Below are 24,163 nucleotides of genomic sequence, written 5' to 3' on the forward strand. Positions count from 1 at the left end.
TGGTCAAAGCTCTTTCATGTATGTGGATCTGAAGTAATTCTTGAAATAACCCTAGAAAGGAAGTGATATAAGCATAGTTTCTAGATGAGCACACGGAGTCTCAGAAAGGTAAAATAGCTTTCCCAGGGGCATGCAACTGTTTAGGTAGTATTTGAACCTCCTGATTCTTATTCATCCATGCTTCCTCTAGAGTAAGTCTCCTCAAAAAACCCAAACCAAAGTTGTCTTAAAGAGATGAAGAAAAACCTTGTTATTGTGAAGTTTCAGATCTCCCAGCACTGACATAAACAAGTATTGTAATTGTTATATCAGGTGTTGAACATCTGTGCTTTTTACCATTCCTAAGCGTGACATTTATAGGTATGGTTGGATGGTCTAGTTTGTGATGAATCTAAGTAGCTTCATATTAAATAACAGCAATCATGTAGTGAAAACAGAAGGATGCTCTACCCCATTACTTGGGTTAATTGATAGTAAATGCTATTCAAAATAGGTAAATAAATGATGACTAATATCCACCTTAACAGGAAACTCAAGATGAATTATGCTGTCTTTCCTAAGCAGTTGAGTTTCACTGGTTAGATATCACCATCATCACCACCACTGCTATTCTACCTTCTTTAAAGACTACACAATGCTTTCATTCTCTCATTTGATTCCCACAATTCTGCAGTAAGTGCAGTTTAAATAATTATTATTAACAAAATTAGTGGTGGTGGTAGTAGTAGTAGAAGTAATCTTTTTGAAGTTCAGATAGAAGAGATCTAGGGACGAGTCATGAACGGTAATAATAGCTAGCATTTATATAAAGTTTAAAGGCTTTCAAAATACTTTACAGATTTTATCTGCTTTATCCTCAAAACAACCCTGAGAGGTAGGTGCTATTATTGTCCCTGTTTTTCTGATGAAAACACTTGGAAAAAGATTACTTGCTGAAGGCAAATTCTGAGGCAAGATTTGAACTCAGATCTTCCTAACTTCCTAACTCCAGGCTTAAGTGTAATTGAATTTGAGGATGTAAGGTGGTTTTTGGAAGACTCATTGAGGGAATCTTATGTAATAATAATGTAAATGTTGTCCATTTTATAGATGATAATGTTCAACATTTAGATAATGCCTTACAATTTGCTGAGGCATTTACATTTCCTATCTAAGAAAGACCTGCAGCTGTTATTATTCCCATTTTACCAGAGTTAGAGAGGTTAAATTGACTTGTCCATAGTCACACAACTTATAAGTATCCCAGAGGGTAGTGGATTGCCCCTTGCTGGAGACCTTCAATCCCAGGCTGACTGATCACATGTCGTTTTTTGTAGTGATAATTCTTCTACATGTTTTTTTTCCCCTTGAGTTATGGCTTGAACCTTCCCTTCTTCACTCTAGTTCCCTTCATGGCCCAGCCCGAGGGCCACTTGCCATAAAGACCTTTGCTGAGTTCACCAGCTGTTATGTTTTGTGTCTATCTTTTATTAGCTTACAACTCTGGGTTTGTTGTTTCCTCTTAGTTGAATCTGAGCTCTTCAGGGTCAGGGAGTGTTTCATTTTTGTATTTGAAATCCTAGTGTCTAACACTGTGCTTAGTACATGCTGAAATTCTGTGGTTTTGTGACTTGTCCATAGTCACACAGCTTGTATATGTCAGTGACAAGATTTGAATGTAGGTCTATATTGATTATAAGCCTAGAAGGAAACAACTTCAGAGATCTTCTATTACTGGCCCACAATCATATAGCTAGTCAGCAACAGAACCAATATTCTAAGTCAGCCCAAGTCTTTTCATGCATGTCCTTGGTACCATGCTCCCCAGTGACTCTTGTGAAGCAATGTTGGAAAACTTTAGTTTGCAGTGGAGATACACAATTGGGAATAATGAAAAGAAAGTAGGCTCATTCAGAAGAATATGAATTAGAAAAACTCATGTATGCATATAATAGCAATTCATCAAAGCTCTCTGTGCATGAAATTGGGTGGCCCCAAAACATGATCTCTAATTACTGCTAAAAACAGGGCAGGGCAGCACAGAAAATATCAATGGTGAAAAGAAAAGAAAAAATATTTTGTCCTTTTATAACACATTTTAATTATTACTCTTGCTAGAAATTACTCACATGATTTTCCAAGGCTAAAAAGTAGTTGAGGATAAATTTGAGGAACCATTCTTTTTGTTTTTATGTTACTTAAAAAAATCAGACTGAGCAAACAATTTTTTTACAAACATGTTTATCCAAAAGATTATAGCACTCTTTTAGATACCATTCTTCTGTATTGGATCCATGTGTGATGAGGGACCTTCAAAACTAGGCTCTGTTTACCTACTGCACTCTAAATGCTCCACCTGAATCATTAAAGTTTATCATGTAAATCCAAATTTAGAGTCATTTTGAGCATTAAATATGTATTTGAAAGTTCCCAAATAGCACCCCAGGAGCCATTAAGGGCTATCATGCAAATCTGTATTAAGGATGTTTAATATCAGTTTTGTCACCATTCTCATTTGCCATAAAATTGTCTAATTAGGTCCAGAGAATTTCATAAGGTAAGGGTAAACAGTCATATAGAATCACCAGGATACCATGCTAGAATAATTCTTTTACCAGAAATCATAGAGGTTTTCTTGGCCGTGTCCCCATTTTGGAACTGCAGAGTGAGGATTTTTTGTCATTAAATATGCTTCTCCTTTATCGTGGCTAAGAGGCAGGAATGGGTCCTGGTTTGTACTCCATGCATATCCTAACTGCCTCAATAACTTCACTGATTTAAAGGATACAGCCACAGTAGTAGAAATGGGAATCAATTTTAAATTTAATGAAAACACATTCTTAAGGAGGGAAGCCATTCACTGTTAGTCTCATTCCTCTAGTTAGGAAGAGGATTTTCTTGCTTTGGTGAAATGAATAGACAGATGTTGAAATAATACTCAGAGGATTCTAGCATTCCTTTGATTATTAGATGTAGCGATTCGAGCCAGAATTCTTCCGAAATTTCTACTCTTGATACTTTTCAAGTTGACAGTCATCTTAAATTAAAGTCATCCTTGGTTGTGGAGCATGAATAATGCTTCACTGGATTGGCTGTGTAGTTCATTCAGTTTCCTGTTATATTTATCACGGGGACTCTGTGTGGTGTTATTTACAAGCTCATAGAGGTCCTCCATTAAGTACAACTTCAAGAAGTTTGTATATCCCCCAAACATTTTCACAACTTCAATGGACATGGTTTTATCAGTGTGGGTACTCCTTCCAAGGGAACAGATTGCAAGACACTTACTCCTCTTCCTTGGGAATTCTTGTCCCTGCCTTGTCATAATTCCTTCATAGAAGATCCACCCAACACATAGAGACCTTTCTCCACATCTCTTGACATATTATGGATGACAGTGAAGCACATTAATTGCCTTGCTGTCAACTGTATGACCAGCCTATCGCCCTTTGGAACCGGACATTTCTTTCCTAATATATTTTACATCTGTCTTCTTCCCTGTTCTTCTCTGGTAATATGCTCCAGCCTATTCATCCTCACCATACATCTCTCCATTGACCTTTGAGTGACATGCAATTTGAATTCTCTTGGGGCTGGAAAATTCTTTGCTTTGTAGCACCATGGCAACATTTACAAGAATATTTTTGTTGAAGAGATGAATCGTTCTTTCAGGAAGAAACTTGAGGTCATTAAATCCAATGCACAATTTCCCAAAGGCAAACCAGCTCATTCTCCTCCTCTTGTTCATACATCCTAGTTTACCTTAATAACCCAGTGTGAAAGTATCATCTCTGAATGTATCTAAACCTATTTGGAAGCTATTTATATTTTCAGCCTGTGCCACTGTCTCTTAGGGCACCTGCTGTGTAAAGGAATACTTTCTTGTGTTTACAACTAAAACTCATTCCCTTTCAAGCTTCAAGGGGGATCCTAAGTTCAAGGATGGTTGAGATTTGTCTCATTAGAACATGTTCACTCTTCTATATTTTTTATAATTTTATAGGCTAATTACATTCTCTGAAAGATTTATTTTTTTCCAGGCTGTAGTGTTCCAATTATTTTAAACTGATTTACTTTATTTTTGTCCCCTCTGCCCCAAAGAGAAAAGGCCTCAAACCTAAACCTCCTATATCATTTAAAGTCCTGTGTAGTTTTGTCTTTGGCATAGGGAAACCAGAATTCTTTTGTCTTAGTATTTTTAAAGTTCTGTCCAGTGATTTAAAATAGAAGTTTTATAGTGGCAGTCTTGAATGAAATCTGAAAACAACCAACAAGACTAAGAAATTGCTGCCAAGTTATGCTCTTAGGGGGAAAAAAACTAGGAAGTCTATCATTTTATAAACCTAATAGAGCTTACCTTTTGCTCATCAGATACCTGATGGACAGCATCAAAAACAGTTTGAAAAAAGGTTAAGATTTGGTGTGGATTGTGACATGATAAAGATACTTTATTCAAAGCTTTTCTCACTTTTCAACACATACATTAGCATACCTATAGAGGAAATGGAAAGTGAATGGAATTCAGAGTTGAAGAGGAGGAGAGGGTATTTGGGGATACTGCAAAGTCCTTTTGAGGACTTCAAGCATTTCCTTGGAACAGGAGCCCTTCTTTTTAGCACCATTTCCACTTCTGGTGACCTTGTATAGCTGCAGACTCTGGAACATTAGCATTCCAGAAGAATCCAAGTGGAGGAACACCAAAAGGGTAGAAGAGAGGTGAATGGTGGTATGAGCAGGTTGAAATACTTTACAAACAAGGAATTTGACAAGAATGGATTCTTTTCTTTATGTAATGATTCCTTAATGGAGTGAAATTCCCTAGCATATTTAAAATATGGTTTGATTTATTGTTTAAAATTTTGTATTGCAGCTTTGGGACAGCTTGTATTTTGTGTATATGGACATAGTTCATTTTAGAAGGCTTGATCCCATTTGATGGGACCAAATGGCTGAGATGAATGCTATACATATTTGATATTAGAAGAAAATAAAGGGAGGGCAAAGCCAAGATGGTGGAGTAAAAGCAAGAACTTGGCTGAGCTCTCACTCCAACCACCTCCAATACCTGTAAAATATGACTCTAAACAAATTTTAGAACTATAGAACCCACTAAGTGACAGAGAGAAACAAATCTCCCTCTGAAGGCAGCCTGGCAGGCTGACAGGAAGGGTCTGTCCCACCAATGCTGGGAGCCAAGGGCAGTCCTGTGTGAGCTGCATAGTTCCAACCCTGGGGTGGTCCCGACCAGTGGCCCAGACTAGCCTGAGCAGAGTTCAGGAGAGTGAAGCACCAGCAGCTGTGGTGGTTTCTAGACTTCTCAACCCATAAACTCCAAAGAGAAAGTAAAAGGTCTGTAGGGAACTCTGTTGGAACTGGGTGAAGAAGAGCGTGGTCCGGCCCCTGCCCCCAGGGTGAAAGGTGGCAACGGTGCTGAAGCTGTAGCTGCTGCCCTGTGATTGCCTCTGGAGCTCCTGGCCTACAGATAGTAGGGGGACCAAGTGACCATTCAGAGGGTATTCCCTCTTGATTTGACCAGCTTGGATGTGGGTCACAGTCCTAGGTGATGATCCTGGGGTGTGTGGTCAGTGTGCCAGAGCTTATGGTGGCTGTAGAGAAGGTGCCCTCCTCAGACCTCTGACAACAGCGGAAAGCCCAGCAATTTGGGACACAGCTCTCTCCACTCTGGAAGCAGAGTTCTACCATGGCAAAGAGCTCAAAAGTGAAGTAATTGACTGGCAAGATGAGCAAGCAGAGGAAGCACAATCAGACCATACAATCCTTTTTTGGGGACAAAAAGGATCAAAACATGGAACCAGAAGGAGTCAAAAATCCTGCATCAAGTTTCCAAGAAAAATATGAATTGGTTGCAGGCCATGGAGGAGTTTAAGAAGGATTGTGAAAATAAAGTAAGAGAAGTGGGGAAAAATTGGGAAGACAAATGAGAATAATGCAAGAAAATCATGAAAAATGAGTCAACAGCCTGCTAACGGAGACCTCCAAAAATACAGAAAATAACACCTTAAAAAAGAAGAAACTAAAGGAGATAATTTTGTGTGATGTGATATGGTTTGATAAATGCTTCCTAATATAATAAGGTCCCACTGTAATGATGTCCATGCAGTGAAATCCTTAAAGATTTTTGAATGTGTAATTATCTAAAAACGTTTTGCTATATTTCCTTTAGCAAGTTGTAGGTTCTTGTTCAATATTTCCCAATTCTACTATGCTATAAGTGACAAATAAGTAGAGTGCTAGGTTTATTTTCAAATTTTTATGTCCTTTTAGATTTTTATTTGGAAGTTTACTGGAATTGGTATTTTTTGAAATGACTTTGGTAACTGACTTTCAGAAATCTTTATACAAGCTAATAGAATACTCATTAGTTTGATTTTTTATTATTGATTTTGCAATTACAGCTTATTAAGTGGTTATTTCTAAGGCAGGAATATAATTGCTTTTCCTTTTAACCTTTTTGAGCTAGAGAAGAAATTTCTGTTAATCATTAATCAGTCATTCAACATTTATGAAGCACCTACTATGTGCTAGACCAGCTTTGAAAACTGACATTCAGAAATGGGTACTTTACCTTTAAGCTTAGCCTTGCAAAAAAGTAAGAAGTTGATTATTTTAAAAATAAGTTTTATTGAAATATTTTGTTTTTACATCATAGTTGTTTCAAAATATAAGGTGTCCCAAAAGTCTTAGTACAGTTTTAAACTTAGGACATCCTGTATGTTGTCACACCCACCCCCACTACCCCTCCCTTATAAGTGTAGGATCCCTTCCAAGAGATAATCCACCCTTCATACTTTCACTTGTGGATTGGCTAGAGGGGCTACTACTCTCAAGGACACTATTTGAGTCTGTATACTACTAAAACTTGGGCTTAGAAGCTCACTGGTGAGCTTACCTTTAATAGTCAAACAGTATATGGGAAGAACTCAAATTACTGCCATTTATTAAGATGACATAGTAAGAACAGTAGTTAGAAAATACCCTTGCCCCTCAAAACCTGAGATCTATGTTCTGTAAATACACACAACGTCCATTGGAATAGTGGTCACAGAGGTAGTGTATGCTAATAAGGAGGCACACATATAGGGAACACATGTGACCAAGGAAGGTTCCACCTCTGGTAGTACAGGCACCTGAGCATCTTTCTTTTTCATGCAACATCCTCATGCTGCTCTCCTCCCCAAGCTCCTGTGTGCAGTGTGTCTCCTGGGAGAACAGCTCCTTAGACTTCCCTGGTTCTGCTTCTCTCACAACACTTTAACCCAGGACTACCAGAAATAGTACTCTCATGAATCAATAGTTAACACTCTTCTCTGCTGCCAAAATGCATGCCCCTTGAAGCTGTTTCCTTTTCTTTAACTGTCTCTCTGCTGCTTGCTGGATGTAATATCTTCTCCCCCTTCTTCTCTCAAGGATTTTATTTCATGAGGTAAAAAAAACATTCAGGGATAGTGACCAAGAAAATGTGGGTTTGAAGCATCCACAGTTTTCTTATTTTTAAATGATGGAGAAGGCAGAGCCAAGATGCTAGAGTAAATGCCTGAGTGCTACCCAATTCCCGCACCACACAATTTCAAAATAACATCTCAAAAGGACTTCTGCAGTGACAGAACTGACAAAGGGATGGGGGTAAACAATACTCTAGCACAAGACAATGGAGAAGATTGTCAGTTAAGGTCTGTCTCACTGGAGTGAGAGTGGAATGCAGCCCAGCACACAGGCCATGGGCTGGCCAGCCAGCAACAGGTAGTGCCCTGGGGAGCCAGCAGAAGGACACACTCAGCATGCTTGCAGGGCCCTGCTAAGACAGCAGAGCAGGACACACATTGGCGAGCCAGCAGCAGGCCTTGTGGGTGACTAAATCTCTGGTGGCGACTTTCGGATCTCTCACCCCACAGATGAAGATGGTAGGGGCCCTTTTGCTGGCATTGCCCATACAGGGATCTGAGATGCAGTCTTAAGTTGCAGTCTCAGGGAGAGGAGAACACTAGACACAGGGGAGTGGGGACCCTCTTAACAGTTTAAGGGCAGCTAAGTGTGCTCACGTTCACTCATAAACCATAACACAGGCCAGGAGAGCAGTGACTTTAGTCATTCTCAGCAATATAAAGATCCAAGATAGTTCCAAAGGACTTATGAAAATTTCTTTCTCCAGAGAAAGAACTGATGGAGTATGGATGCAGATTGAAGCATCATTTTTTTTAAATGGTCTGTGTTTTCTTTCACAACAGGAATTATGTTTTGCATGACTGCACATGTATATCTGATATGCAATTGCTTGCCACCTTAGGGAGGAAGGAAGGGTGAGAGGGAAGGAGAGAATTTGGAGCTCAAAATTTTGAAAGAATGGATACTGTTTTTACATGTAATTTGGAAAAAATATTTTTAAAAGTTCAATTAAAATTAATGGATTGTTTTTTTAATAATCACATAAGATATACACAAGGCACAGTGAAGAGCTCCATGGTGGGCACAAGAAGGCTATAGAATCTCTTGATTGGTGACCTATGCTCAAGAAGAGACAGAAGGAATGTCTTTGAGAAAACATGGTCAGAAAAGGAAGTGAGTGTGCATGTTGCACAAATGAGGGATAACAGAGAGCAGATGGAATAGCCAGGGTTACACTTTAGTACCTTTGCAGTGTCCAAGAACCTAGAAAAAGTTCTCTAGCATATTAAGTGGATCCTTGATGAAGAAACTCTAGAACACAGACATCAAATGAAGTGATTGTGGGTTTCATTCCCATGGGATGGGATGTGGGAACACCACAACGATAGTACAAGTTATCAAGGTCTCAGGCTTGGATCATAGTTATCTTCAGAAAATGGAGAGAGAGAAAGCATGATTTATCCATAATCACCTTAAGTATCTGGTAACTGAAACGAATTATTTCTCTTTTGGTACAGAAGAAACTGCATGCACACAGTGTTTTTTTGTGTTTTTCACCCTTAGAAAAAGCTTTTACTCTTCCCTTGTTGTAACTTTTGGTCCTCATTAGCTGGCATACAAATTTATGCACTATCAAAACTGAAAACTCATTAAAAAAAACTTTGATATTTTAATTATCTCCCATCAAAAATTTTAACTTACAATATTAATCACTATGCCACCCATTTCCATCATTAACATGGCAAAATCACCCATTTTCCCCTCACATTTTCTCTTCATTTCATATTTAATTATTGTTTCATTGGGACAGTTGTTCCAGGTGTCTCTTTGTCCCTAAGAAGCTTTTTGAAAATCTTTACTTAAATTACTTTTTGATTTAAAATGAGAAATATCACATACTCTCTCATTCTACCATGTATTTTCTTACCTGATGTAGGCCTGTCTTTGCTTCTCTCCCTCCCTCCCTCCCTCCCTCCCACCCTCTCCACTGTTTGGGCAGCTGATGTTCAGACAAATTAGAGGAAACAGATAAAAATGCACACCAAAGAAGCCTTGCAATGGACTACTCTGTAATGCTAATTTTCTCCTGATGTTTCATTAATTGGAAGTGGGGGAGAGGATGACTTAAGTGCTTTTATCACCAAGGTTTCTAATGCCATTAATTTTGTGCAAATTTGTCTCCTGTTTCCTTTCCTGCTGCCTGAAAACATGTGCAAATTTTCCCCATCCTTAAAAAACCCTGACCAGACTTTACCATCCCCTCAAACTGTTGTCCTAAATCTCTCCTCTTTTCCACAAGCCAAACTCCTAGAAAAAGCTGTCTGTACTGGTGACCTTCCCTTCCTGTCCTCTCACTTGCTTCTCAGCCTTTTAGATTCTACATGAAAAAAAAAAACTTCTCTCTTTGAAGTTATCTCTCTTAATTTCCAAATCTAATGATCTTTTCTCAGTTTTCATCCTCTTGATTTTTGTAGCATTTGATACTGTTGAGTCCTCTCTCCTCCTGGATAGTTTCTCCTTTATAACTTTTCATGACCCTGCTTTTTCTCTCTTGATCCTCCCACCTAAATGGTCCTCCTTTTCAGTCTTGTTTACTTATTTATCATCTATATCACAACCTCTAACTGTGTACCTCAAAGCTTTCTCAAGTCTCATCTCTTGTTTCTCTACACTTTCTCAGGACCTCACACACTCAGATGAGTTTAATAATCATTTCTATGTAGATAACTTCCAGATTTAAGTATCTAGCCCTGTTTTCTCTCCTGGTCTCTAGTTCCAGATCTCTAGTTACTTGTTGGACATTTTGATCAGTATGTCCCAGAGGCTTCTTAAACTCAACACGTCCAAAAGAAAACTCATTATTTTTCCCCAAAACCCACCTCCATTTTCAATTTCTTTCTGTCAAGGGCTCCACCATCTTTCTGTTCACCAGGTACACAGCCTAAAAATTGTCCTAAACTCTTCATTCTCCCACCTGTCACATCAGTTGCCAAATCTTATTTCCACCTGTATGACATCTCTTGTATCCATCCTATTCCCTGTATTCACATGACCACTATTGCAGTTTAAGCCCTCATCATCTCTCGTGGACTTCTGCAGTAGCCTTCTAATCAGTCTCCCTGTCTCAAATCTATTCCTCCCAATTCCAGTTTATCCTCCACACACTTACTAAAGTCAATTAAAGCATTGGTTTAACCATATCACTCCCTCTACTCAATAAACTTAAGTGATTCTTTATTGCTTTAGGATTGTATACAGATTTCTTTAACTGGCTTTTAATGCTCTTCACCACCTGGTTCCTTCTTAACTTCCCAGACTTATTATCTTTTTCTCCCTTTCCCATACCCTGTGGCCTAGTCACACAAGCTTTTATTCATTGCTTACTAAGTGCCAAGCACTGTTCTAAACAGTGGGGAGACAAAGAAAGACAAAAAAATAATCCCTGCCCTCAAGGAACTCACACTCTGATGGGGAAGACAGCATGCAAAAAAACATTATGCATAAAAGATATGTACAGTATAAATGGAAGGTAATCTCAAAGGACAAGTAGAGGCAGAAAAAAGACCTGTACAAGTGGGATTTGATTATTGGTCATTGCAGAGCTGTTTGTTGGTCATATTTCTTAATTTTTTTAGTTATTTTTCTTTATATTATTGTATAAATTATTCTCTGGCTTCTGTTTACTTTGCATCAATTCTTTTTTTTTCTTTTAATGCTTTATTAACTTCTGATTTACATCATTCGTTTCCGCCAGATTTTGAGTTACAAATTTTCTCCTCGTTTTTCCCCTACCCATTGCCCCAAAATAGCAGTCCCACAGGATATCCCCTCCTCTAATCTGCTCTCTCTCCCATATTTTCTCCCATACCCCTTTCTACTTTTCCAGTGGATCTCTATGCCTCAGTGCCAGTATATCTTCTTTCCCAATTACATGTAAGATGGTATTAATAATAGTGTATATATATGTAAACATATATAAATATATATACACATACACACATATATTTACATGTATATTTGCATATTTGATTTTAAAACTTTCAATTCCAGATTCATTGCCTTCCTTCCTTGTCCCCCACCCTTACTGGGAAGATACGCAGTTCAGGATAGGTTGTACATGTGTGGCTAATGCAAAACAATAACATAGTAGATATATTGTAAAAGACTGACTATATTTCTTCCCTCCTATCCCAACTCCCACTTCGTCTATTCTGTATTCTGATCCCATCCCTTTTAAAAAGTGGGTGCTTCCAACTTCCCTCCCCCACCAGCCTTCCCTCCCTTCCATCATCTCCCCTCTCATCCCCTTCCCCCCCACTCTCCTGGAGGGTGAGATACCCTATTTAGTGTGTATTTAATTCCCTCCCTAAACCAAATTCAATGAGAATAAGGTTGATCCATTCCCTTTTGCTTTCCTGTCCTTCCCCTCCATTGTAAACATTTTCCCTTGCCTCTTCTGTATGAGATAGTTTACCCCAATCTGCCTCTCCCCATCTCCTCTCATTATATTCCTCTCACCTCTTAATTTCACATTTTAAGTATAATTCCTTCCTGTTAAATTGGTCCTGTGCCCTCTATCTATGTATACCTGTAAACATATATACACACATTCACATATGTATTCATATGCCCATATACCTTCATATATAGCCAAATATCTATCTATCTATCTATCTATCTATCTATCTATCTATCTATCTATCTATCTATCTATCTATCTATCTATCTATCTATCTATATTTCTAATCCCTTCAACTACTGAGAAAAGTTTCATAAGTTACAATTATTGTTTTTCCATGTAGGAATGTTAATAGTTCAACTTTGATAAGTTCCTTATGATTCCTTTTCCCTGTTTACCTTCTCATGCTTCTCTTGCTTCTTGTCAAATTTTCTATTCAACTCTGTTTTTTTTTTTCAGCAAGAATGCTTGAAAGTCCTCTATTCCACTAAATGACCATATTTTCCCCTGAAACATGATACTCAGTTTTGCTGGGTAGGTGACTCTTGGTTTTAATCCCAGCTCCTTGGACCTCTGGAATAACATATTCCAAGCCCTTCAATCCCTCAGTGTAGAAACTGCCAGATCCTGGGTTATTCTGATTGTTTTTTCCACAATATTCAAATTGTTTCTTCCTGGCTGCTGTAATATTTTCTCCTTAATCTGGGAATTCCAGATCCTGGCTATAATATTCCTAGGAGTTTTCTTTTTGGGATCTTTTTCAGGAGGTGATTGGTGGATTCTTTCAACCTTTATTTTGCCCTCTGGTACTAAAACATCAGGGCAGTTTTCTTTGAGAACTTCCTGGAGGATGATTTCTAGGTTCTTACTTTGGTCATAGCTTTCAGGCAGTCCAATAATTTTTACATTATCTCTCCTGGATCTAATTTCCAGGTCAGTGGTTTTTCCCATGAGATATTTCAGCTTGCCTTCTATTCTTTCATTTGTTTGGATCTGTTTAACAGCTTCTTGATTTCTCATAAAGTCACTAGCTTCCACTTGCTCCAATCTAATTCTGAAGCAATGATTCTCCTCATTGAGCCTTAGATATTCTTTTTCCATCTGGCAAATTCGACTTTTTAAGGCATTCTTCTCCTCATTGCCTTTTTGGGCCTCCTTTGCCATTTGAGTCAGTCTGTTTTTTAAGGTATTATTTTCCTCAGTCAGGCTGTTGACTCTCTTTTCATAATATTCTTGCATTGTTCTCATTTCTCTTCCCAATTTTTCCTCCACTTCTCTTATCTGCTTCTTAAGGTCCTCTATGGCCTGTAACCAGCTTGTATTTTCCTTTGAAATTTTTGGTGCAGGACTTCTGACTTCACTGTTTTCCTCCTGTTCCATGCCTTGCTCCTTTTTGTCCCCAAAATAGGAGTGTATTGTTGGAATCTTCTGTCTGCTTTGTTTCCTTTGCCTGCTCATTTTGCCACTCAATTACTTGACTTTTGGGCTTTTTGTCACAGTAGGACTCTGCCACCAGACAGTGGAGCTTTTCTCCCAAATGCTGGGGTTTTCTCAGCTGCCGGAGGTATTAGATGGGTGCCCCCTCTGAGGTCTCCACATGCTCTGGCAAGCTGGACCCACACCCCAGAACCTCCACCCTAGACTGCAATCCAGATCCAAGCAGGTTAAAGCAAGAGTGATTACCCCTCAGACTGGTGCTTGGTCCCCCTACACTCTGCAGGACAGGAGCTGAAGCCACCACCAGTGCTGGATGGCTGTGCTGGCATCTCAGCGGCTTCTTGCCCTGGGGGTAAAACCCATGCACTCCCACTTACTGGTCCCAAAGTCCAGACTGTACTGACCTCTCACTTTGTCCTTTGTGTCTATGTGTTGATAAATCTGGAAAGGGCCATAGCTGCTGCTGATCTGGAGTCCCTCTGGCTGGTGGCTGGTCAGGCCCGCCCTGGGGCTAAAGCCTCGGCATGGTGCTGGGCTCGGCTCCCAGAGCGCTGTGCTGGATTCCTGCTGGCCTGCTGGGCTGTCCTCAGCAGGTGGTTAGCTTCTCTTTGTCATTTTTTGGATTCTGCAGCTCCAAAGTTTGTTTAGAGTCCCCTTTTTACATGGATTGGGGAAGGTGGAAGCCAGAGCTGCAGCAAGGTCGTGCTTCTACTCTGCCATTTTGGCTCCATCCCCACTTTGCATCAATTCTTACAAATCTTTTCAGAATTCTCTGAAGTGACAATATCCTTTTCATCATATCTTAGGGTCCAGTAATGTTGAAATGTGCTTTCATAGTATTTATGTGCCATTTGTATAGCTGTCAGCGTGATGGTGCATACCTGTTATCCATACTTCTTGAGAAGCTAAGAACTGAGTTTAGGTGTTTTGAGCTACAGTAGGGTTAAAGATGATCAAGTATCTGTTCTAAGTCTCCCACCAATATAACAAGCCCTGGGAGCTGGAGGGTGGAACCTACACCAGGCTGCCTAAGGAAACCAGTCAGAGCTTTCATGCTGATTAGCAGTGAGGTCAATCCACAGCACTTCCAGCTTGGGTGACATAGGGGAACCCAGTCTCAAAAAATGGGTTAGCCATTCCATAATTAATGGGTACCACTCTAGATTCCATTTCTTTGGTATAACAAAAAGAACTGCTATAAAGATTTTGTGCATATGAACCTTTCCCTCTTTTTTGATCTCTTTGGGATATAGGCCATATTACTGAGTCAAAAGGCAGGCACAATTTAGTGAGTTTTGGGACATAGTTTCAGATTGCTTTTCTGTTTGGTTGGACCAGTTAACAACTTTACAAACCATTGATTAGTGTGTCTGCTTGCATAGATCTTCCCTGCCCCTCTCCCACCTTGTGGTCTGGCATTTTCTTTTGTATATTCATATTTTCAGGGCTAATTTTCAGATTGGAGTTTTATGCTTAGGTCAGACTCTGCTACCTCCCATACTCTGAGGGTGTAATTAGAAGGCCCTGTTTGGTTTAAGTTGGAATGAGTAAGAGTAGGTCTGGCCTTCTAGATGAATTCCTGGGGTTTGGCTCAGTCTCCTGGTGGATCTTCTTAGGTTTTGGCCTTGGAGCCTTGCCTAACTCTTTCTTGCATAGTCTGAAACCTGGAGTTGATTCTATATAGGAGCTTAGTAAATGTTTATTGGATTGTATCAGTCAGATAGCTTTGATTGTGCGGGGGGGAGGTCTGCTGCAAAATCCCTTGCACTCTGCTTCCCTGGTGCTAGCCTGGTCCTTTTGCCTATTGTGGTTTGGTTGATGCTCTACCTAGGCTCTTCTTCCTGGGTGCTATTCTGGAACTATCTGTTACTGTGACTTGGGTGTGGCTCCCCAAGCATGGCCCCAACTGTTGTCCAGCATTCGTGCAGTTTACTTGCTCTGCCTGCTTCCTCCCTTATTTTGTTTACACTCTGAACTTCTTGGGATTCTAACAGTCTTTTTGTATAGTCTGGATATAACTGGATGAAAGGAGAGGTTGGTCCAAGGCATTTGTTTGGATCTATTTAATAGTGTCTTGATTTCTCATAAAGTCACTCCAGTCTAATTCTGAAGGAATGATTCTCTTCAGTGAGCTTTTGAGATTCTTTTTCCATCTGGCAAATTTGGCTTTTTAAGGCATTCTTCTCCTCATTGCGTTTTTGAGCCTCTTTTGCCATTTGAGTTAGTCTATTTTTTAAGGTGTTATTTTCTTCAGTCAGGTTGTTGACTCTCTTTTCATGATTTTCTTGCATCATTCTCATTTCTCTTCCCAATTTTTCCTCCACTTATCTTCTTTGCTTTTCAAAATCCTTCTTAAGCTCTTCTATGTCCTGTAACCAACTCATTTTTCTTGGAAGATTTTGGTGCAGGAGTTCTGACTTTGCTGTCTTCCTCCTGTTCCATGCCTTTGATCCTTTTTGTCCCCAAAAAGGATTTAGTCCTACTCTGCCATACTCACCCAAAAAGGAGTCTAATATTGGATTCCTCTGTTTGCTTTTCTTCCCTCAATTGCTCATGTTGCCACTCAATTACTTGACTTTTGGGCTTTTTGTCACAGTAGGACTCTGCCACCAGACAGGGGAGCTTCCTCAGCTGCTGAAGGTATTAGTTGTGTGCCCTCTCTGAAGCCTTCACACACTCTGGCGAGCAGTTCGCACACCCCAGGACCTCCACCCTAGACCGCAATCCAGATCCAAGCTGAAGCTGCCACGTGGGGGAGTATGCCTCAGCAGCTTCTCCCTCCAGGGGACAAAGGCCAGAAAGCACTCCCAAAGTACTGGATCCCAAAGTCCACACTGCACTGACCTCTCACTTTGTCCTTAGCATCTATGGATTGATAATTCTGGAAACTGACACAGTTCCTGATGATCTGAAGTCCCTCTAGCCGGGGGCTGGTCAGGCCACCCTGAGGCTAAAACCTCAGTCTCATGTGGGGCTGGCCTCGGCTCCCAGAGTGCTGCACTGGCTGCTTGCTGCCGGCCTGCTAGGCTGTCCTCAGTGGGAGGTTATCTTCTCTGTGTCATTTTGTGGGTTCTGTAGCTCCAAAGTTTGTTCAGAGTCACCTTTTACATTAATTGCAGGAGGTGGAAGCCGGACCCCTGAGAAAGTGCTGTTGCTACTCTTCCATGTTTACTCCACCCTGGTCCAAGGCATTTATTAAGCTTTTTAATACAATAGTTTTCTAACTGATTTCTCTTTTGCCTGTCTCTAGCCACTCTACTCTCTTCTCCACTCAGCTTCTGAGATGATTTTCCTAAAGCATTGGTCTGACCCTGTGCCTTACCCCCTTGCTCACTGAAATTGGCTCCCTTTTGCCTTCAGTATCTTTTTTGGCATTTGAAGGTCTTAATAACCTGACCCCTTCCTACCTTTCCATACCTCACTTCTGTGCACTCTCTGACTCATTACACTGGCCTGTTTGAAGATCCTCAGAAGCATCACCCCATTTCTCGTTTCTGTGTCTGCACTGATGTAATGGGAATGTAAATTTTTTAAGATCTTCCCTGCCCCTAGGCTAAAGTGCACCTGGAGCCTGGGGTAGGATTCTTGTTTTTCAGTAGATACTTTTTGATTGGCCAGTGGGTCCAAAAGGTTGTTACATTCTGTGAGCCAGGAGAAGGCTATATAAGCCCTGATGTGTAGCTTTGTTTTGGGGGCTCACTTTGAGAAGTGTTCTGTGATTTGATATGAATTCTGGGAAGCTGTTGTTGAGAGCCCCCCTCGGCTTGGAAAACCCAGATGTTGATTTGGTATGGATGTAATGGTTGGACAGTTTGGAAATCTGTCTACTTGATCTGTTTTGCTATCTTGATAATTCTGTCTGTATATTCTGAAGTTCGGGGTGCTGACCTTTTTCCCCTGAACTAGGTAAACGATACATATTTGACTGATTAAAGTAAGCTTGTTAACCCATTTTGAGTTTCTTTCCTTTAACAAAGCAGATCTAAGAACCTGTGGTGGCAGGGACCCTGGGGATGCTGGGGTGCTTGCTAGTACAACTGACAGTGCAAAAAAATAGTCCATCACCTTTGCTTCTTCATCCTAGTTTCCTTCAAGACTAGAGAGGCCTTTCTAGATCCTCCCCCATCCCCTCAGCTGCTAATGCCTTTTTCTCTCTGACTAAATTCAGTTACTCTGTATGTGTCTTTTATGTATATGGTTTGCATGCTGTCATTCCTCCCTCGCCCCCCCCCCCCCATTAGAATGTCAGCTCCTTGAGGGAAAGATTATATTTGCCTTAAAAAAGTCTAGTGCTTTGCATAGTGCCTGACAAATAGTAGGCATTTAATAAATGCTTTTAGGCTGAATTATTCTTCTTGCACTAGAGCCTCTACTCTCTGTATTCCCATAAATATTCCAGAGAAGATATAACCAGTATTTTGGAGGCCTTCTCCTAGGTCTTTGAATATTTCATGGGTACCAATGGAGTCCTTGCATTTTCTTTTTGTTTTTTTTCTTACTTTTACATGTCTGACAGTTCCTTTTCTGATCCTACATTTTCTATATAACATCTTTTATGCCTCTTTCTTATGTTAAGGTCATCAATGTTAATATGCTACAACCAGTGCCCATTGGGTGACCGATGATATTGATTTTTCACAAGTTGTGCTATTCCATGATTCATAGGCTATAAAGGGCATGAAATCTGTGGAATAAAACAAGTCATATATCTTATAAATAATGTAATCATTTTAAAAAAGCTAAAATATGCCTAATATTTAAACCTTACTGATCTCAACAATTTTTCTTGGATAGATCTGAAGATACTCAAGTGCTTTGTCAAATTTAGCTTGATATACACACATATGCATAATTAACTGTTGTTGTTCAGCACCTCAAAGTTACCTATCTATTCAGTAGTTAACAAACTAGTGAAATGTGATATTATCTGTAACACTTTCTGACACTATAAATATGAGATGAGGATTTATAAGTTAACCGGTAGAATGAACATAGAACTTTATGTACATAAGAAATATTTAGTAAATGTAAATGGAGCCCCATGGGGTAGGTATCTGAGATATGGACCTGTGATTTAATCCTGGTGAGGAACTCACATTGTAAATTCCTTTTACTAGTGCAAATGGACACCTCATTTCTTATATAAAGCCTGAGAGAGCAGTCTGGAACACTGAGGGCTTAATTGACTGGCCCAAAGTTACACATGTAGTAAATGTGGGAGTCGACTTGAATCTAGACCTGTCCCTGGAGAATGTCAACATATTGATGATCTGACAAAAACATAAAAAAATCAATTAAATTAAAAACTTTCACTTGACCCTGCTATCCCTTCAAGCTTTTGTCCCATATCTCTCTTTTCACAACTGAATTGAAAGGCAAAGCTCTCTATATTTCTACACTTTCTTGTTCCCCATATATCTGATTTTCATCATTACTATTTAACTGATATTGCTGTTTTGAGGATGATAATGATTTCTTAATTGTCAAGTAAAATGGCCATTTCTCAGTCCCCTTTCTTCTTTGCAGTTGTTGTTAAACAGCCATTTTATCTGGATACTCTCTTCTCTGTGGATTTTCATGATAGTTCTTTGTAGTAGTGCTTTTTTATCTTCCAGAATGGTTCTTCTCAATCTTCTTTGCAAGATCATCCCCTTATACATGGGTATGACCCATAGCCCTGGACAGCCATTATGGATGGACAGGTAGATGGGCCCAGACCTGAATATGACAAAGAGAGTAGATTGGATTATTTTTGGCAAGTCATACAGGTTTCCAAAACATATTCATACACACAGCATCTTATTTGTAAACATCAGTATTCCTACAGTAATGCTGTTTGGCTCTGAATCATGGACCACCATAATTTTCAAAGAATCCAAATTGTGGGTGACCCAAAGGACAATGATAAAACACATTTTGGGTACAAGTAGGCTGCAGCATGTTGTGGATGATGACTTAGATGCAGGAAGTATCATAAAAAATTACCCAGATGTCACTTGCAGTGATAGGCAGCGAATAGTGTTAGATTGTGCCAATATTCTTTACTCATTTTAGACAGGCAAGCCTGACTTCACACCCAGGAGACCATACATCAAAGACAGATTGTCAGCTAGCATGACGAAGCAAAAAATGTGTGGTATTCATGGAATATCAAAGTTATGAGCACTGTAGGGTGTTTCTAAAGAAATGTGGGATGCTTGAAATACTTTGAAGTGTCACTGACTCATTTTTTGTTTTCTCTTTAACTCTCCCTGTATTTTCCCCCAAATTCTCCAATATTACAGTAGATCTGTAATCTCACAGATGTAGATATTCTTGCCAATATAGAAATCATCATCCATTTGTGCCTTCTCATTTTGTGTAACTATCATCTGTGTCCCTTCTTAAGTGTGCCATGAGGAGTCCACTAATTGTGATAGGGGCCTTCCTTGCTTTGTCTCACTGTCATAAAAATACAGTAGAGCACACAGGCTGTCCAAAGCTTCTCTCTCTCATCATATGAACAACCCGTCATCTTTTACTGTGTATATATATATATATGTATATATGTATATATATGTTATTATATATACATATATATGTGTATATATGTATATGTGTGTATGCATATTTGTATATAGATATACACACACTTATATTGCAAAGGGCTGCAAAAATATTAAAACTAGAAAAAATCTTTTCTAAAAGTTTGAACTCTCCTGAAAGACGTCCTTCAATTTATATTACCACAATGGACAAAGGCAAAAGGATAGCCTGTGAAATATAAGTTAAGGATAAAAAGCCAAAAGGAAGAACACAATTTGGATCACCTAGAAATACTGAAATAGCACCAGTGTTTTCTAGGGTCTTTGAAAACCTCAGTTGGTGTACCATATCTACTCTGAGGCCAAGTCACCTGGCATGAACCAAAAGGAAAATATAATTTCAAAGGGTCAAGTTAGGATTAGTCCTCAAAGGTGGCCTGTTTCCTACAAAACCAGTTTTACCCAGGTGTTGTGGCTACAAGGGCTTATAACCACCTGAGCCCTCCCCTCTGCCTGCCCTGGTGAAGGGTCCCTCTGATGCATGCAGAAATCCCTACTTGAGATCCATGAAGGAGCCATGATGATGAGGAATTTCTTAGACTGTGAAAGAGGGGCCAGACAATAAAAAGAGTAAAGTAAAAAGACCTGGTACACCAGGTCCACCCTAGCTACTACAACAAAGCCAAGATGTTCTCCTCAATGTGCTCAGCTGTGCTCATACTGTGCTGCACTGTAAGCTTACCCTGGGGTGTCTTGTGCTAGTTTCAGCTGATTGTTCTCCAATGACATTCCCAAAGAGAGACATGAGTCTGGGATGGTGATAGCCCCAACCTTGTAGATTTTAACATCAGAGAATTTTACTTTAAAGGCATGGGGATAGAAATAGCCTCAGAAGCCATAGCAATACTCACAGATGTGCACATTCCTATACTCCTGGAAAAAGTCCTTCAGATGTTCAGCTACTCCTCCTTGGCTTGGGAAGTAGAATGGTGAGCACAAAGTGGTGCAAGTCACACTTCAGCTTGTTAAACAGCCATTTTGGTCTATTACTACCACCACATTCATGTCAAAAGCAGAAGCAGCCTGTACCAGGGCCTGCTAGCCAGGACCTTTGATCCACCCAGAGGTCTTAATGGCACAGCCACTGAAAGAGGCTCTGAGGTTCTCCTGTTATATTGAAGACGTCTACAAGGCATGATGTAATGTAGTCTTTTTCTAAAGCTTGGTGTTGGTACCAGCCATTTTGGAGCCCAAATGAAAGACCAGTCAATGGGGTATGGATAGAGAAACTCTCCTCTATATCATTGGGTTGCTTTGTTTAAAGAACTCCCTTAGTTCCAGGAATGGACCCAGTGTTGGCCAATATCCAGCTCCATATAGGTGAGTCACCAGCCTAGTTGCAAAGTGTAATTGAATAACAGGCAGCACACTGTGAATTTTCCCACGTACATAAGGCCAATTACCATCACTCAAGGACCACATTCTTCTTCTCCATGCTCTGTTTGTAGTTTCATTTGTTCTAGGACTGTGTGTAAAGGAGCATCGGAGTGTCTTTGGAGACATTAGCCATCTTAGTGTGCCCACTCAGCTTGTGTAGACTGTTGTATACAGCCAGGGCAAGTGAAGATAGCCCCATGTGTACAAAATTATTTATAGCAGCTCTTTTTGTGGTGGCAAAGAATTGGAAATCAAGGGGATGCCCATCAGTTAGGGAATGGCTAAACAAGTTGTGGTACATGAATGTAATGGAATACTATTTTGCTATAAGAAATGAGGAGAAGACAGACCTGGAGAGATTTATACAACTGATATTGAGTGAGAAGAGCATAACTCGGAGAAATTTGTACACAATTACAAACACAACTTATGTGTGATGACCAACTTTGATAGACTGGGCTTTTCTCAGCAATGGAAGGGTATAAGACAAGTCCAAAAGACCATGATGGAAAGAGATGTCCACATCCAGGGATAGAAATATGGAGTTTGAATTCAGATTGAAGCAAACTACCTGCTCTCTTTCTTTTTCTTGTTATGTTTCCTCTTTCCCATTGTTCATTCCATTGGTTATAATCTTTCTTTACAACCTGAAAAAAAGAGAAATGATCTCTGCCCTCCAGGAAGTAACACTACCAAAGTCCATCTTTCCTTTGACCCAAGTTAGCTAGTTTTCAAAACTCTCCCCAAAGATAAATCTGTTTTATAGAACTGTGTGTGTGTTTATGTATGCTTTTCTTTTTAAAAAAGAACTTAAAGGTCATGAATTCATACTAAATTTATAGTAGGGTAAACCTAGAACTGTACAATATTGACATTCAGGATCAAACTTCAGAGGCCCCTATAGGACAATGTGGTTGCACTTGACTTTATTTTTTCATGGTAGAATTTTAGTCTAGAAGAAAAACTATCAATCATTGTCTAGAGAACTGAGAATTGAAGTGACCTGCTCAGGGCCCCATGACCAGTATGTGGTCCTCATGGAGAACTTGAACAGTTGTCTTCCCAGATCTAAGGCCAGCTATATTCCAACTGCATCCTGTGAAGGAGAAGTCATCTGTTCTAGCAAGGGAACAAAGCAATACATTGGACATGTCAGAGAACGGTTATTGGATTTCATACTTCTAGTCTATCTTATCTTTCCTTGAAGGGCATTATATTCCAGCCAAACTTGACTGTTCCTTATTCATATTGTACCTCTTACTTCTTTGTGATTCTCTCATCTTTTTCCTGCAATGGACACCCCTATTTCCATCTGCTCAAGTCTTTCCCTTACTATAAGGAGTAATTAAGGTACCATGTCCTCTAGGAAGAATTCCTTGACCCTCTCTAATAATCCACATCGAAGTGAGAGTATACTCTACATCATGAAATATCAAGTTAGCCTTAATAAACATTGCTTCATATTTTTCTTAGCATTTTCTTTCGGTCTATTCTCTTTCTCCTATTGAATTTTCAGTTCCTAGAGAACAGGGCCTGTGTCCTATCTATCTTTTCTTTTATCCCCTGCATCTACCATAGTATCCTGATTGACTTAATAGTTACTTAATAATAGCCCAATGAACAGCAGCTACGCAGTAAATGTTAGCTGAATGGATGTCACATCCAAACCTCATATATGAGGTTTAGTTTTTCTAAAACTAGGCTTGTTATCCCCTCCTCAAATTTGCTTCCCTTTCTGATTTCACTATTTCATTCAGTGTCATTATCACTGGCCTAGTCTCATGTTTGAAAGTTTCTTCTTCTTTCCTAGGCTAGTGCTTGCTAGTTTTCCCCTTTATCTCTTGAATCTGTCCCTACTTTTCCATTCTCACTACTACCACTCTAGCTAGTACAGATCTTCTTTACCAACTGGCTTGACTATTATACGACTCTTCTAATAACTCCTTTTGTTTTCCTTTTCCTGGGAAATGAATATTTAATGTAAATTCTAAACTAATCTTATGTCCCTGAGTTCCCAAGACCCCTAGATAGAGTTGCTTTGGGGTCATGCTTTGGCATACTTTACCATTTTGATGACATCTCTTTGAACTTAGCTGTAGAGGCTTCTAGGGATAGAAAGCTAAAAGAGTGAAGTTAGATCATCCATTTTGCAGCATGTAGGAAGAAGTGTTCCTGGCAGGATGCTAGACTTCAGTAGAATGTGGTAGTAGTAGGACAGCATTCAGAACTGTTGGCATGCTCACTAACGCATCCATCCTATTTCCTTCTAGGTTATAAGGGGAAGAGACTGAAGAAGAGACAGCAATTTGACGCCCTCCTTCCCCATGTACCATCCTTGCAACCAAAGCTGGAAGAATTCATATATGATATCTGCCTTCTTATTACCCCACCTGGCATTGTCATATGTATCCCATATCTGATAATAAACAAAATGCAGCAACTTCAAAATCATTTTTTACTCTGAGGCACAAAGTGGGGAGGAAAAGGCCCTGATCTGATAGGGAAGCCCAGAGTTTAGGTAATACATGATAATATTATACCCTGTAGGTAACTGCAAGTTTCCATAAACAGAAGAACCTATTGGCAAAGAGCTTTTTTTTTTTTAAGCAATCAGGGTTAAGTAACTTGCTCAAGGTTACACGGCCAGGTGTTTCTGGGTGGGTGCTAAGTGTCTGAGCCCGGGATTCTATCTCCAGGTCTTCTCAACACTGGAGCCGGTGCTCTTACTCGCTGTGCTACCTGGCCGCCCCTGGCAAAGAGCTTTAACCTCTGGATGCAACAGAGATATTGTTCTTGCTCATCCTTTGGTTTTGGAGATGATCAGTAAGGGGGTGATATCTTGATTTGCATGTGATTTGGATTTTAGTAAGGTGGAGTTGCACAAAGTCGTTAGCTTTACTCTCTCTTCCAGAGTCATCCCAGT

The 24,163-nt window shown here is 39.8% G+C and overlaps 1 long non-coding RNA gene and 1 pseudogene across 1 annotated transcript in view; one reads left to right on the plus strand and one right to left on the minus strand.

Annotated features, from left to right (window-relative positions):
• The window catches only part of LOC138150626 (uncharacterized), a 105,745-nt gene extending 82,088 nt beyond the window's left edge, over nt 1-23,657 (plus strand). Inside the window, exon 3 of the long non-coding RNA XR_011165599.1 lies at nt 23,511-23,657. This is a non-coding gene — a long non-coding RNA (uncharacterized lncRNA). The remainder of the gene's footprint in view (nt 1-23,510) is intronic.
• On the minus strand, nt 5,253-21,439 carry LOC138150558 (polyribonucleotide 5'-hydroxyl-kinase Clp1-like; annotated as a pseudogene).
• Nucleotides 23,658-24,163: the final 506 nt, after the last annotated feature.

Source organism: Petaurus breviceps, unplaced genomic scaffold (genome assembly GCF_028583685.1).
Source record: "Petaurus breviceps papuanus isolate PSGF00001 unplaced genomic scaffold, PetGlider_PUasm1.0 90881, whole genome shotgun sequence".
Classification (NCBI taxonomy): domain Eukaryota; kingdom Metazoa; phylum Chordata; class Mammalia; order Diprotodontia; family Petauridae; genus Petaurus; species Petaurus breviceps.